Raw genomic sequence first — 15,615 nt, 5'->3', positions numbered from 1 at the left:
TGGGACTCTGGCTCTTTCCAAGCACTGACAATTAGCTGAGCCTTGATTCTTACAGAGAGCCCTGCTTTACGCTTTGACGCCTCAAAAGTCAGCCGATAGGCAGGGCTCAAAAGCAACTTGCAAAGGATTTCACAGGCTGATCAGCAGCCCCGCAAACCCTTTTGGGGGACCAGCTGCAACTTTTCTTGCCCCACACCTGATTGCATATAGTGCATCAGGTATAGGGCAGCTGGGCTTGCGTGGGGCACAATGGCCTGGCAGGCCACATGGGGAGGCCTGGTTGGCCCATCCAGCTCTGTGCTACAGTAATATAAGAAGTGCTCCACCTAGCACAGTACAGTGGTACCTCATGTTACATACGCTTCACGTTACAGACTCTCCTAACCCAGAAATAGTACCTCGGGTTAAGAACTTTGCTTCAGGATGAGAACAGAAATTGTGCTCCGGCTGCACGGCAGCAGCGGGAGGCCGCATTAGCTAAAGTGGTGCTTCTGGTTAAGAACAGTTTCAGGTTAAGTACAGACCTCCAGAACGAATTAAGTTCATAACCTGAGGTACCACTGTACGGTCAATTGCTCTCCAGGGTTTCTTTCTTAGCCATACCTGGAGGTGCCAGGGATTAAATCTGGGATATCATCCATACATAACACAGGCTTTACCGCTGAGCTATGACTCTTCCCCTACCAGACTACTTGAAGAGTTTTTGCCCATCTCCTTACTCCAGTCTGAATAGATGAGGAGCTAGCTAGCTGAGTTTTACGAATTTGTTCACTCCATTTATGTACAGTGGTACCTTGGGTTAAGAACTTAATTTGTTCTGAAGTTCCGTTCTTAACTTGAAACAGTTCTTAAGCTGTGGTACCACTTTAGCTAATGGGGCCTCCTGCTGCCAGCGTGCAATTTCTGTTCTCATACTGAAGCAAAGTTCTTAACCAGAAGCACTATTTCTGGGTTAGCGGAGTCTGTAATCTGAAGCGTCTGTAACCTGAGGTACCACTGTATTGCCTTTCTGCCCAAGAAATCTAAGTGGTTTGCATTTTATAATGATGTTTATGAATCTCTGAGAAAACAATAGGAAAAGGGGAATAGGAAATGCAGATAACGGGCGCACACAGCAAAACTACAGGTGTCACATGACAGCAAGGAGTTGTTACTGCAGAAAATTGTTCAGAGTGGAGAATCTAAATGGAAGTTGGCCACAGCCAAATTGGTGGAAGGGTCTTTTTTGGCCCTTCTTCATATGCAGCCAATAATGAAAATCAACACACACTAAGGGGGGGGGGTTCAATGTCACACTACGACAAAAGTTCTGTCTGTGCAAGCTTTTCAGCCTTCTAGATGGAATGATACCCCGTCTCCCACCCCATATTTTCTGTAGTTCCGCCGCTACCTATCAGTTTATGAAACAGCAAGGCTCTTAATACCTGTGAAAAATGACCCACATCTGGTTAGAGATCAATGTCGGGACAAGATGATAAAATTGCCAGCTTCTGATTTCTAACCAGCCAACTCCACCCCCACCCCCCAAAAGGGTCATCATACGGATTTGGTTGCGGCCATGCTCCCCTTCTTGCCCCATCCAAAAGGTAAACTTGGAACAAAACATAGTGAGCAGATTTCTAGGGGGTTGAAGGAGAACATCTAATCCACTTGCTTTTTGCAGTTGGAAAATCACAGAAAGTAAGATGAAATCAAAGTAAGAAGAGTCCTGGTGGATCAAGTCAAAGTTCCCTCTGGTCCAGCATCATGTTCTCATCTTGGCCAACCAGGTGGCCATGGGAAGCTTGCAACTAGCAGGACCTGAGCCCAACAGCCCTCGCCCCACTTGCACTGCAGCCAACTATCTCATTGTCTTTAGCACCACCTTATCCATGCAATCTGTCTCTCCTTTTTAATTTTAATGGTTAATATTTTTTATGAACTTAAATGTTGTGTTCCTTATATAAGCATGCACAATAAATCATTAGTGGCATTTTCCCCTGCCGAGTTAAGTTCTCAGGGTTTTTTTAAAACACATGAAACTGGAGCATGATAGTGATCTGCTAATGTACTAATTAATAAAAACTCCTCTCAATCATCAATTATGAACTCCCACGGACTTTTCTTTGTTAAGCATTCTTCACGCTGGCATTCCCTCATTGACATCCAGTTTTCAGACTGTTGAACGAACTTGGTTTTAACCCTCCTCTCTTCACTACCCACGATGTTTGTTTTTAAGTATTGTTTTTTTAAGTAATTTAAATATTTTGTACTACCTTTCATATAACATCCCAAAGCTGTGCACAACTGGTGGGGGAGAGAATCAATTGAATAAAATAAATATTGACACAACAGGGAAATCTACAAAGAATAAAATACCTTGGTGTCAAGGCTTCAGGGAATCTGATCCCTCCCACGGTGGCAGCCAAGAAGTAGAAAAACAAAAAGAGTCCTTTATTCAATATTCACAGAGAGAGAACGTAGAAATGCCGTTTCTCTTAGATCAGTGTTTCCCAACCGGTGTTCCGCGGCACACTAGTGTGCCGCGAGACGTTGCCTGGTGTGCCGTGGGAGGGAGGCGGGCGAGTCGGGCGGCGAGAGGTCTTAGGCGCCCTGCAGAAAGGCGTCCTCTTTGTGGGTGGGTTCTCCCCCCTCCCTTAGCGCATCGTATTTAGTTGGGGATTCTGGAGAGGGGGCGGGGGCGCGCTGGCCCCGAGCGGAACAGACGCGCCGTCGTCTCCACCTCCCTCTCCTCAGTAGCTCCGAGCCAACTGACTGAGGGTGGGACGCGGCCAGCGGCGTCCTCTCTCTCTCTCTCTCTCCGCCTCCCAGCACCGCTTTCCCCGAGGCGGGCGCGCGCCTAAGGCTGAATGGGAGCAGCCTGGAGGCTTGGCGGCCTCTCAGCGGCTCATGACAGGCGTCCCCGAGGCGGGAGGTGCTGAGCAGGGGCTCTGCGAGAGGGCGCGAGGGATGCGTGGTGGTGCCTGCGCGCGTGTGACTTAAGAGGGCGACCTGCTGCCTCTCCTCTCTCTCCCCTCCCTCCCCTCATGGGCACACCCCGGCACAGCTTGGCGCTACTACAGCTACAGCTGCTGCTGCTCCTGCTTGGATGAAGGCGGCTGCTTCTTCCTAACGCCCAGCCTCTGAGGGACCGCAGTCTCCCGCCCTCTTTTTTTTTTTTTTTTTTTTTGGGCGGGATGCTGAGGTAAAGGATCCCCTCGCGGGCGGGCATCTCTTTGGGCAGGGCGCGTGTGGAGGCTTAAGGTGGGGAGTGTGGAGGGGTTGCCGCTTGCGAGGGGAGGGTTCATATTGTATTGGGCTGCGGTGTGGGCGACACGGCTCTCCAATGGCCAGCCCGCGGAGGAACATTGAGTTGGAGCATTTCGAAGAGAGGGACAAAAGGCGCACTGAATAAAGTATTTTATAATTTTTCATATTTCTGTTTACTTACTATTTCATAATAAAGTAATTATAAAATATTTTCTTTGTGTTTATTTGATTCCTATTAAAGAGAGTTACTTTATATATAGTCAATATAGGCACAGAGTTAATTTTTTAAACATTTTCTAATGGTGGTGTGCCTCAAGATTTTTTTCATGAAACAAGTGTGCCTTTGCCCAAAAAAGGTTGGGAAACACTGTCTTAGATAATGGTATGTCCTACAGAGGACCTTATGGTCTTCAAATAAAAACATCTTGGAGGTCCTGGGCCACAGGGCTGGCCTCAACCAGAGCCAGGGCTTTTTTGGCTGTGGCCCCGATCTGGTGGAATGCTCTGTCCCAAGAGACTAGGGCCCTGAGCGACTTGACGTCTTTCCACAGGGCCTGCAAGACAGAGCTGTTCCACCAGGCCTTTGGCCAAGGCACAGTCTGACCCCCTCTCTCCTTCTGTAATCCTCATAGGACTCTAGCCCAATGGTTGCCATTAATTTGACTCTGAATTGATTTTAGAACGAATTGATTTTAGAACAGATTTCAATTAATTGATTGTGATTTTGATTTTGTGTAAACTCTGTTATTTTTACTGTTATTAGCCACTCCGAGCCCGGCTTCGGCTGGGGAGGGCGGGATATAAATAAAAAAATATATATTATTATTACTCCAAGTAAAGTCCCCCCCCCCTCTGTCTCTTCTATTCTACGTCATCCCTGCACCAGCTAACCTGTGTTTTCTGCCTCTGAGCTTTCTGTTCTGCTATTCTCAAAGCACGCCGTGTCCTGGGAGAGGGGGGTCAAGAATGCTGTCTAAAGACACTAAGTCTGTCAGCTGTCTCTCCCCTGGTGCTTCTTCTTCCTGCTCCTGATCTTCACCCTATATTTCCCAGCTTCTCCCCTCTGCGGCCTCTAAACTATGACCTTCTGCAAACCACTGTTCTAAATCTATACTGTCTCCCTCTTCTCCGGGAAGTGCAGGGGGAGGGGGCAGACTCCACCATTCCTCCTCCAATGTCCAGTCCCTGAGAGTTGGCAATCCTGAGCAAATTAATATGCCACCTCCAGAATTAAATACCAGCAATCGCCTGGCAGAAGGTGCTGAAACACCACAGCACAAACACCTCTGAATTCCAGGGGAGGTGATTCCACAGAGAGGGTGCCACCGCAGAGAAGCCCCTCTTACTGCCCACAGTTGTCTCTTGAACCAGTGAATCATACGAGATGCCAATCCAACCAAAGCCCATGGGAGGTAGGGCAATCATAGGATTGGTATCCAATGCTGCTGTTCCACTTGCACAGCATATTTCCACTTGTGCAATGGAACTCCCCCCTGCAGCCCCTCAAGTATCCTCAAAATTTACTGCACAGCATTGGGGGCTCCTCCAGAGCAGACCTTGGAGGCACACAAGGAGAAGAGAGGAGAGGGAGAGGAAGTCCCACTGCAAAGGCAGAACTCTACTTGTGCTGCACTGTACACTTAAAAATAAGCTAAGTTGGGTGCCGTATTTTTTGCTCTATAAGACTCACTTTTTCCCTCCTTAAAAGTAAGGGGAAATGTGTGTGCGTCTTATGGAGTGAACGCAGGCTGCGTGGCTATCCCAGAAGCCAGAACAGCAAGCGGGATTGCTGCTTTCACTGCGCAGCGATCCCTCTTGCTGTTCTGGCTTCTGAGATTCAGAATTTTTTTCCCTTGTTTTCCTCCTGCAAAAACTAGGTACGTCTTGTGGTCTGGTGCATCTTATAGAGCGAAAAATACAGTATTTTTTAATTGAGGTTGGATGGCTATCTGTCATGGATGCTTTAGTTGAGATTCCTTCATTGCAGAGGGTTGGACTAGATAACCACAGGGACCCCTTCTGACTCTGTAAGTACTGAGGTAAGACCGTAAAGGCTCTGAAACCGGTTTCTTGTTGCAATTCCTGCTTTTTGCAATTCCTGGTCCTGGAAGTTATTTGTTTTTCCTCCTGGACAGCTAGCATGGCAAGACAAAAAGAGTACTGGGACTGGCAAGGTCCTCAAAAAGTAGAATAATCTTGTTTAACAAAAGAAGGGAGGGAAACCCACTCAGCTTTCAGACCAGGCAGAAGACTCCAGCCTACACATACCTTAGACACATTAACCACGATTTCAGTCACAGGCACATTCTATTATATCTCCTTTCATGCCTCTGCTCCCTTGCCTGGCGCCACTTCCATCAGTATGGATAACTTGCGGTCATTAGGAAGCATTAGGAGCGCGGGAAGAGGAGAGAGAGGCACTGGAGACATCCAGCGGGTGGGTTTGGGGAAACCCGTCAAGAGGGAGTAGAGTGGTATTAAGAAGGACTTTGAAGAACGAACATCTCCGACTCAGAACCGCCCCCAGGTTGCGCTGTTAATGGCTGTAAAATATGCACATAAACAGCTGAAAACCAGGGGATTCAGATGTCGGCAGACACCCATGATTTAATGCAAATAAAAAGCTTATGGTGTCTTAATTCTCCGGCAGAAGGGGAGAAAAATAAATCTGCCTGCATCAATGATCTCAGATGCTTCTGACATCTCACACAGGATATTATCATCCCTGCAGACTGATATTAAAAAGAAACAAAGTTCTCCTCAGTAAGATTCCCAAAGAAAGGCCAAGTGTTAAGTGTAATGCATGCCAGAGATAGCAAGAACTCAGGCTTTCCTCACCGATGGTCTGATAGCCTCACTCTAGCGCTGCTTATGTACACAGGTTTTATGAGACCAACGGATTCAGAACAGGCCAGACAGCTCCAAGCCATCAGGTAACTGTAGAAGATGACCACTCATATGGAGTAGGACAAAGCAGGAGCAATGCAACACAGCTAGAAAGAGTGACCACTGTGGGGGCCCACAAATTAATACCAATGTCCTTTGAAAACAGCCTAGTCTAGGCTTCCTTAACCTAGTACCCCTCAAGTGTTACTTGACTACAACTCCCATCAGCCCAAGCCAGCAGGGGCAGGAGTCAGAGCTGATGGGAGATGTAGTCCAGCAACATCTAAACAGCAGCAAACTGGGATTGCATGGGATGAAGATTTAGGGCCTCACAAAAATAGCCTTCAGGTAAGCTATCAGTATTCACTTCCAGCATTGGCCAGCCAGATACTTCTGGAAAGCTTACAACCCAAGCAGCTTGTCATCAACTCCAGCATCTGCTTTCCTGCTTGCAAACATGGAGGCTCCGGTTAACTACCATGGTCAGCAGGCAAATCTTCAAAGCAGACGTTACCGCAGATATTAGAGCAGGCAGCGAGTTCTAATTAATATCACCCACAATTCCTGCCAGAGACTCCTCCAGGAGACAGATTGGCTCTAAACGAAGTGCAGAAGAAGCTGACAACATAGGAAACGGAGCTATGATTCAGGAACTGGCAACAGAGCTAAGAAAGTCGCATAAAACAGGAAACATCGAAGGCCTTGATTCGACCCTACTCTTGTGATTGATCTCAAGAATGTTAGCACTAACTGTTTTGGATGAGACTGTTTTCTGGATATTTAGCCTGTATTGGCAGTGGGTGTTATGAACACTGTGAAACCTAAGCAAACATGCGTAGGCATAGTGCACGATTCACTGTAATCCTTATCCTCGTGTACTTTTTCAGAGTACTATACTACAGCTCCAGACTCCACAAAAGCATGAACACTTAGCCCGCCCCAAAGAGCAGAGATCTAGATTTCTTTATTGCCGCTTGCTCACAATGCAAGCTAAGGTCTGTACGCTTAAAATGATGATCACGAACTTAGTTGAAAGGAATAGGAAAGCTTATGCCAAAACCAGCTGAACTGGACTGAAACATCTAGGCAAGAGCTCCTGAATCACTAGCAGCAAAGTGGGAACTGCTTTCTTACAGCAACTGCAGCCTTTAAGACGCATCTGAAGTGGTATTAAAAACAAAGGGATAAATGATGGCTTTCCTGGAGAGTTGATGAGCTATAATGGCAATATAGGATGCTTGCTTTACTTCCAACTTGTTTGTTTGCTACATAACATTTTGAAACCACTTTTTAAACACAAGGTTTTTTTCTTAAAAAAAACACCAAATACCAAACTGTTATATTAATCAATCAATCAATCAATCAATCAATCAATCAATGGCATTTGCAACTCACCCTCATCACACCGTCCCAGGACCGATAGTCGTACATCAATACAACAATAAATACAACATCTCTAAAATCCCATACATACCATACTGGCCTGAATATAAGCCGTACCTTTAAAATTGGAGGGGGGAGAGAATTTTTTAAAAAAATACCCAAATATAAGCTGCTCCATTCCTTGCTGCTCCTGGCTGCATACTTGGCGGGGGGGGGGGCAGCAGCCAGGCCGTGTTGTCGGTGGCCTTTTCCACTCCTTGCTCTCTCCCTTTCTGGCCTTGGGGGAGAGGACGGGGGACTAGGTGCAGGGCGGGCGCTGCTGTGCCGCACTCCTGGCACTGTTTGCCCTGCGCTCCTGACTGCCTACCGTAAGGTCGTGAATATAAGCCACACTTTAACTTCTCACAGTTGGAATTTGGTGGGAAAGTGATGCTTATATTCAGGCCAATACAGTATATAAAACATGAATATCCTCAGTAAATTTAGTAATTAGCTGTCATGGACAGGTTGCTCATGGAAGAATGGTAGAGTGAACTAGCTAGGGAACCCCCAAGGGAAGAAGGCTAATCACCTGGGGATTGGTGGTGGAACAACGATGAGTGATCACAGGGAGAAGACCAGGAAGAGGAGGCGTCGGAAGCTGAAAAGGTAGCAGGACATAGTGAGCTGGGAGAGTTTGGGACAGAAAGAAGTTCAGAATCTGAGGCAAAATCCAGTGAGTGGGAGAAGGGTGGCCAAGAGACAGAAATGAGTCTGGATGGTGAAGAGTCATGGGTGTCTCCTCTCCTGTTGTGACAAGCTCCCATCTCCCAGAACCAGAAGAGGGCTGAAACGAGCAGAGCAGCGACAGGTTGCAAGCAGAGACTAGTTTCTTTACATTCACACATTCCTTTATCCAGATGAGTAAGAAGCATTACAAGAGTTGAAGGACACATTTGAGCCAGGCAAAAGCACTCAAGAGGATGCAAAGCCAAGCAGGTGAGGGATGTGGCTTGGGGAAAGCCCTGGGGTCCAGGTAGAGAAGTCTAGAGTATTGGTCCCCAAGACTGAGGCTTCCCATACCTTGCATAGAATTAAACAAGTGAAGAATGTGAATTTATTCGGAGTTGTTTTTAAAGTAAGAATCGTTACAATTTAAATACAACTTTTAAAAGCTCGATCCTGGGGCCATAACAGCAGATCTTAAATACCTTCTCTGTTATCCTCCTTATAAATGTGCCAGGGAGATTCATTTACAATCACAAAAGAGGAGAATTCAAATATAACAGGCTATTAAAAAGTAAAAGCCCTTAAGTTCTCTCCTGAAGGGCATGGCTGGCTAGAGATTATTCCCTTCCTCACTCAAGAGATTTAAAATCCCAGAGGTCTTCACTTAATGCTGCCGTAAAGGATATCGTTATTTAACACTAAGAGTGTGTCCTTTGCACACCTATCATACGTCAGCATTTTGTAGGATACAGGGCTTCTCCCCCCCCCTTTTTTGTTGAACTCGTTTGATAATTCATTAATTGTTGCCGATTAAAAGTATGAACCACTGCAGCTACTCCCATACAACCCACAGACATGTTGCACACCCCAGATCCACCCAACTAAAGAGGAGCCCTCTACCTGCAGCCTGAAAAAGTACATCGCAGAATTCTGCAACTCTACCCTGTGAAACCCTGGGATGCGGGTGGCGCTGTGGGTTAAACCACAGAGCCTAGGCTTGCTGATCAGAAGGCTGGCAGTTTGAATCTCTGCAATGGGGTGAGCTCCCGTTGTTCAGTCCCTGCTCCTGCCAACCTAGCAGTTCGAAAGCACGAAGTGCAAGTAGATAAATAGGTACCGCTCTGGCGGGAAGGTAAACAGTGTTTCCGTGCGCTGCTCTTGTTCGCCAGAAGCGGCTTAGTCATGTTGGCCACATGACCCAGAAAAACTGTCTGCAGACAAACGCTGGCTCCCTCGGCCAGTAAAGCAAGATGAGCGCCGCAACCCCAGAGTCGTCCGCGACTGGACCTAACGGTCAGGGGTACCTTTACCTTTACCCTGTGAAATGAGTACATCAGCTCTAGGTTTCTTGAAGGCCACCAATATCTAAACAACCATGCAGATAGTTGCACAGGGCCTCCTCAGATGAAGCAGTCCCAATGTGCCCTTATCCCTACACATGGCAAACTGCTTTTGAAGCCAACGGAACTTTCAAAAGCAGTGGGTGAGATGCCACAGTGTGCTTCTCACTTATCTGTGCTCCTTTGTTATTGAATCAGCCATGGAATTAACAAAGCTGGGGGGGGGGGGGGAAATCTTGTATGACTTTATTTTGGTGACTATTAATGTCACCACAGTAGTCCTAGAGGAACACGTGGAACAGGCAAAGACGGGGAGGTTATGATGCCATAGATGAGTCTTCCTCATGATGTGCATTTGGTAATTTAGCACTAGGAAAGATTTGAGGGTGGGGAGTTAAGTCAGTAATAAAGAGCACTTTGGTAAGATTAATGGTTTTTCACCACAAAATTCCCCTTATGAATGCTTAATCTAAATTTTATGCAGTTTCAGAGTGCCAAGTCTGCAGCTTAGAACCAAAATCAAAAAGGAATAAATTAGCTCCTTAATATCTCATCAAGATTACTGCCAAATTACCCTCACAATTAATGTTAAATCGTATTTACCATGCCTCTTGCATTTCTTATACATGCACAACATTGTTTTGCCCTCCCCTTTTCTCCAGGATGGGGAAAAGGGGGAGCGGCTCTGTGGTAGAACATCTGCTTTGCATTCAAAAGATCATGGTTCAAACCCCAGCATCTGACTCTGTATAAGACTAGCTTTCTTACCCAGTATAAGCTTATGAGGTAAACGAGCAGGCAGCTTACAATGATTTGGTAATTTTCTAGTTACAAATATGAAGAATGAGCAGGTTTTGTGGTCAGGGGGAGCACAAAAATAAGCAGGAAATTGTAGAGCCAGCAAAACAGTATCACCCTGTAATATCTGAGAACTACATGTGGAACTACTTTTAATAAATAAAAATATGCATTGCCTTCCCCTAGCCTCTTAGCTACTCTGACAGTTAAGGCAAAACTGGCTTTTGACAGATAGGTAGCAAAATCTAATAGTAGTGATTATTTCCTGCAGCAATAACAAGCACCCTGAGCTTAAAGATGGGTATTGTATGTCTAACTACAGCAGCATCCATTTCAAATTATTTCACTCATCAAATGTGCATGCACCCCCAGGAAAATCTGCATTACATTTAAATAAATGTGTTCTGGTTTGGATGGGATGATGCCTTCAACATTTAGGAGCTTAGTACACTGAACCTTCAGCAGAATTTGCCACGAAATGCCAATTCTCTTTCCAGAATCCACAGGGGTTAGAACCTTGTGGAAGGAACTATCGTCTGTATGAAATCCACCCGTGTGTGTATGAATACCCAGAAGGCTCCATGGTTTTAGCATAGCCCAAGGGACCTGCTGAACGCAGTGCTCAAGTCAAAAGCCCATTACCCAATACTATGTTGTTAAGGGGCTTCTCACTTCCACAGTCCAGGCTATGCATTTTAAGTACCAGATCTAAAGTTTGAAGAAAGATCCCCTGAAATACGTCAGAATCAAATACTGTACATGGGATAAGCACATCTGATATTTCTCAGTCCTACCAAACAATAAAATTAAAATGCCCTTGTCGTATGTGTCATTAGTGGAGTCAAGATCACTTTTTAAAAAACAAAACAGAATGCCACCACCCTGTAATTCAGTGGTGTTTCCCATCAGCATCACCCAGCACAAGCATTTCAGTCGTAATACACTTAAAAGGACGTAAATCACAAGTTCAGTGGACGCTTCGAAACATTCCTTAAATAGAACGTTGAGTGCATGAATGAATAATGGGTCAGATAAAACTGGTTCGTCTATTACAATGTACACGCTGCAGGAGAGACAGAGAGAACACAGGAGTATATCTATAATACCACTGTGCACTGTCCTCGCAAGAGCTCTTCTGCACCCTGGTTTCCATTTTATCCTCACAACACTCCTGCGAGGTAGGTCATGCTGAAAGACAGTGCCGTTCTGTACTGCAGTGGCAATTGCAGTACAATGTGCAGCTGCTTATTGTGATGTAATAACCAATCCAACCCCCCAGGAGAAGAATAAGTAAACCTGTAACTCAGGCCAATGCTTCATGCATCTGATGAAGTGGATTTCTGGTCCATGAAAACTACTAGTCCATGAAAACATAAGCAACCGCCTTCTGGCGGTTCCCTCGCTGCGAGAAGCCATGTTACGGGGAACCAGGCAGAGGGCCTTCTCAGTAGTGGCACCCACCCTGTGGAACGCCCTCCTCACCAGATGTCAAAGAGAACAACTACTACCAGACTTTTAGAAGACATCTGAAGGCAACCCTGTTTAGGGAAGCTTTTAATGTTTAATAGACTATTGTATTTTAATATTCTTTTGGAAGCCTCCCAGAGTGGCTGGGGAAACCCAGCCAGATGGGTGGGGTATAAATAATATTATTATTATTATGATTATAAATTTGTTAGTGTTTAAAGAGCTGCAAGGCTCATTTCTCCACAACTGCTGCCACCATTACAAAGCAAACACTTATCCTATATCCTAGTAGTCGATACATGTCCCCTCACCTGATGAAAAGAAAGACTTCAACAGACACAGGTTTTTTGGCCACCCCATCCCAGATCTTCATTGAGCTGCACAGGCAAGAGCAGCTAGAAAATATACCAAATGAAACATCACCTACTTCTCAGATCTCAGTGGGCACCAACCACACACACTTGCAGGAATATCAGTGCAACCACAAAGGCTTGAAACTTGAAATGAAGATTGTCTAGAGGTCCAGTTCTGCATCCACTATCAAATCTTGGCTTCACAAGGTAATTAGTTTGGAGGGAAGCAAACTATTGTTTCCAGTTGGGATGCAACACTAAGGCAAGAATTGTGGTTTGTAGCTCCTGCAAGGGGAGACGTGGTATGGGGCCAAATTCAAAGCAAACCATTACCTGTGTGTGTGAAGGCAGCCTATAGGGGCTTGAGGAGCTAAAAATTGGTCTGGTTCAAGGGAACTTCCTACACAGTTACTTTAGTACCCATTGCTGCTTACTGCATATCACACAGCATTTGCTTTTGGCAACCATGTATCTGTCTGCAGAAGGATGCACACTATAAAGAAATTGCCACCACGAAAAGTAATTGGAAAAGTCTTAGCCAGTTAGCAATTGTCACATCATATCGAACCAATTTGGAAAGGAATGAAATGTATCATTTCCCAACATTCTTCTGCAAGCTTGATGTGAATAGGTCATACATTCCAAAATACCTTGTTGTCTAACACCACCTGTTTAATAATTAAAAAGGCACATTACCAATCTGGTGACTCTCAAATATTTACCTAGCAAATAGTAATGATGATATAATGATAATGATGACGATAATGATAATTGTAACAATGATAAGGTGGGGAGGACAAAAGGGTTTCCAGCTCCATATAATTCCTGTCCTATTTACCCACAAAGTACCATATTACTTTAAAAAGAAAAAGGCATGGGAACATAAACTGCACAATTATAAAAAGAGAACAAGCTACTCAGTTCCGAAAGCAATGTTAAACCTAGTTTCCCTAAAGAGCAAAATGCACACCAGACCTCCACAAAATATGGCCTTCCAACACAATGAGCCCAGGCTTCCAAACTTTTCCCCAAAAGGTAAAAATAGCGTGCACTTTTTAAAAAGGAAGCTGCTCCGTAACTACCATTGTGCTGCCATCCTTCAAGTTGCACAAACGCACCGTGCACACGTAAAACCCGTACATCACAAAGCTTTGTAAGTGACCCTGAAGTATAGAAATTGAGCTGTGTAAGTAATCTTTTAACACCCAAATGCCCAGCATCTTAACGATTGTGGGATTTAACATGCTCTATGTTGTCAGTCAGTGCTCAATTTACATGTTTAACAGGGAAGGAAGGAAGGAAGGAAGGAAGGAAGGAAGGAAGGAAGGAAGGAAGGAAGATTGTTGCTAACACAACTATGCCTAGGGGGTAAAACCCTCAACTTTGCATGGTAACGAATATCTTTAATAAAAATACATTTTAAAAAAACTTTACGTGGTAACAGGATTTAGCTTCACACAGTTAACAAAACTGAAGCACGTTAGAAGAAGGGCACGTCCCCCCTCTAAGAGAAATAACCTGGGCTTGCAGCTTTTATTTTTTGAAAGAAAGCAGGTGCGAGTGAGGCACGCTGCCTGTGTGCGTGTGTGGGTGTGTTTGTTGTAAAACAAGAATTAAATGTACACAGCTTCTTTGAACGAAAACATTCAGTCAGAGTATTCCTGGCATGCTCTGAAGCCCATCTGCCTCACTGAAGAGGCTACCACCTGAGCACCAGCTCCTGGAGAACTTAACTGGAAAAATACACCCCAAATAAATACACACTGATATATATAGAGAGAGAGGGGGGGGGAGAGAGTGCGCATACAAGATGGCTTCCTGACAAAAGAAGTCAGCGCAAGACGCCTCAAACAATAAGCAACAGAACTTGTGAACAGAACACAAGATCAGTTTTTAAAGAGGAAGTTGGAATTCATTTCTGCAAAAGGATTCACTTTGGAGATGCCTGTGGAATAATAATAATAATAATAATAATAATAATAATAATAATAGGAGCTTCTTACCTGTTTCTTCTTCACCCTTAGGATCTAAAGTCAAAGCCTGCTGAAGTTACTTTACAAAAAAACAAAAATGGTGTGTTCCCCTTCTTTACTTTCTGACTCCTTAAGGAGATTTTGAGCATGCCTAGAGCTGCCTTGCAACGCGGTTTCTCAAAAGGGGGGGGGGAGTTTTAGTGATGCACAGCAAGCAAAAAGGGTGTGTGCGCTTGTCTATGCGCATGAGGTAGACTTCCCCGCAAACCCAGAAACACACATGCCACCACAAAGCACGGATCAAAAGGCACGTGGTGATTAATGTTAAAAGAATAGTCTGCTGGGACTCCATCGCGTTTTACTGGTATTCCACACTTGTCCATTCCTGCCCCATTTTCAGAATTCTTGAAGAGTAGCAGTGATTTGATATAGTTCCACTGGAATTTCAAGTTGAACAAGGAAGAGTTGTCTGGGGAGGCAGTGCTTCTCTACACATAAAAAGGAAAGTGCAGTGATTCATGTAGAGTCATGCACTTAGATGGGGAAGAGTGGACTTTTCCCCTTCAAAACGGTCTCCGTTCGAATTGCTTACACTGAAGTTTTCATTTTGTTCTAATTTGTTCTTTTAATACTCAGTCACTCCCTAGCAACAAACTTCTCTGGAAGGTTTGAGGAATGAATATTATATAAAACCAATAGTCATTTGTATCATTTTCCTCTTTCACCTCATGGAAAATAAATCAGACACACAAGAGACGGAGAGACACTTGGTTTTATTTGCATATTTCATTTCATTCATGCTATTTCCGTTAATTTACGAATCGTTTCCTGTGAAAGATCTCCAAGAGATTTAACAATAAAAACATCAGCAACAGTCAATTTCCTATATTCATTTATACTGTGTGTGTGTCCAATAAAGATGCAGAGAGCGAATGCACATTGAATGATAATATGCATTCAGTTTTGAATGCTGGGGGTGCTGCACACACAACCTCATCCAAATATTGTCCCTGTCCAACACTATTTGTCAATCAAAAGCTGAAACGGTTATAATCCATTTTTTTTAATTGGGTTTTATAAACAAGAATAATGTTACACAAACAAGTTCTCTCACGCCATTTGTATATCACAAAAATAGCATAATAAATGTGGAAAAATATCTACAACATATGTTTCATTATTAGTAGTCAATGTATAGGTTCTTGGTTCATGAATTGGTTTAGTTTATACTCCATTATGTGTCGAGACACACTTCTCACGCACTTGCTGTATACCTGTGTACACAGAGAGCACTTTCTCAGATCAGCTCCTACTGGGACTGACCTCTTGGTTTATCAGGGCTGCAACCACAGCCTCTCACTAGGTTTGACTTGTGCATGAATGAAATAGGCAAAACAGGAATTAGCACGGTAACTTGAATGGAAGTACCATATTTTTTCGCGTATAAGACGCCCCCAC

The 15,615-nt window shown here is 44.6% G+C and overlaps 1 protein-coding gene and 1 long non-coding RNA gene across 40 annotated transcripts in view; one reads left to right on the top strand and one right to left on the bottom strand.

Moving 5' to 3' along the window:
* Positions 1-10,098, top strand: part of LOC310838190 — a 582,108-nt gene extending 572,010 nt beyond the window's left edge. The window contains exon 3 of the long non-coding RNA XR_014560780.1: positions 9,496-10,098. This is a non-coding gene — a long non-coding RNA (uncharacterized lncRNA). The remainder of the gene's footprint in view (positions 1-9,495) is intronic.
* Positions 1-15,615, bottom strand: part of MAGI1 (membrane associated guanylate kinase, WW and PDZ domain containing 1) — a 475,361-nt gene that overhangs the window by 366,618 nt on the left and 93,128 nt on the right. The window contains exon 1 of one of the 39 annotated variants that reach the window (XM_083722600.1): positions 14,188-14,453. The exons of the other annotated variants lie outside the window; for them this stretch is intronic. The gene's annotated coding sequence lies outside the window, so the exon portion shown is untranslated. Of the gene's footprint in view, positions 1-14,187; positions 14,454-15,615 lie in introns of those variants that run through there. 39 annotated transcript variants of the gene reach the window in all.

The sequence above is a fragment of the Podarcis gaigeae genome (assembly GCF_964106915.1).
Source record: "Podarcis gaigeae genome assembly, chromosome: 2".
Classification (NCBI taxonomy): domain Eukaryota; kingdom Metazoa; phylum Chordata; class Lepidosauria; order Squamata; family Lacertidae; genus Podarcis; species Podarcis gaigeae.
This window is presented reverse-complemented; position numbering and strand designations above follow the sequence as displayed.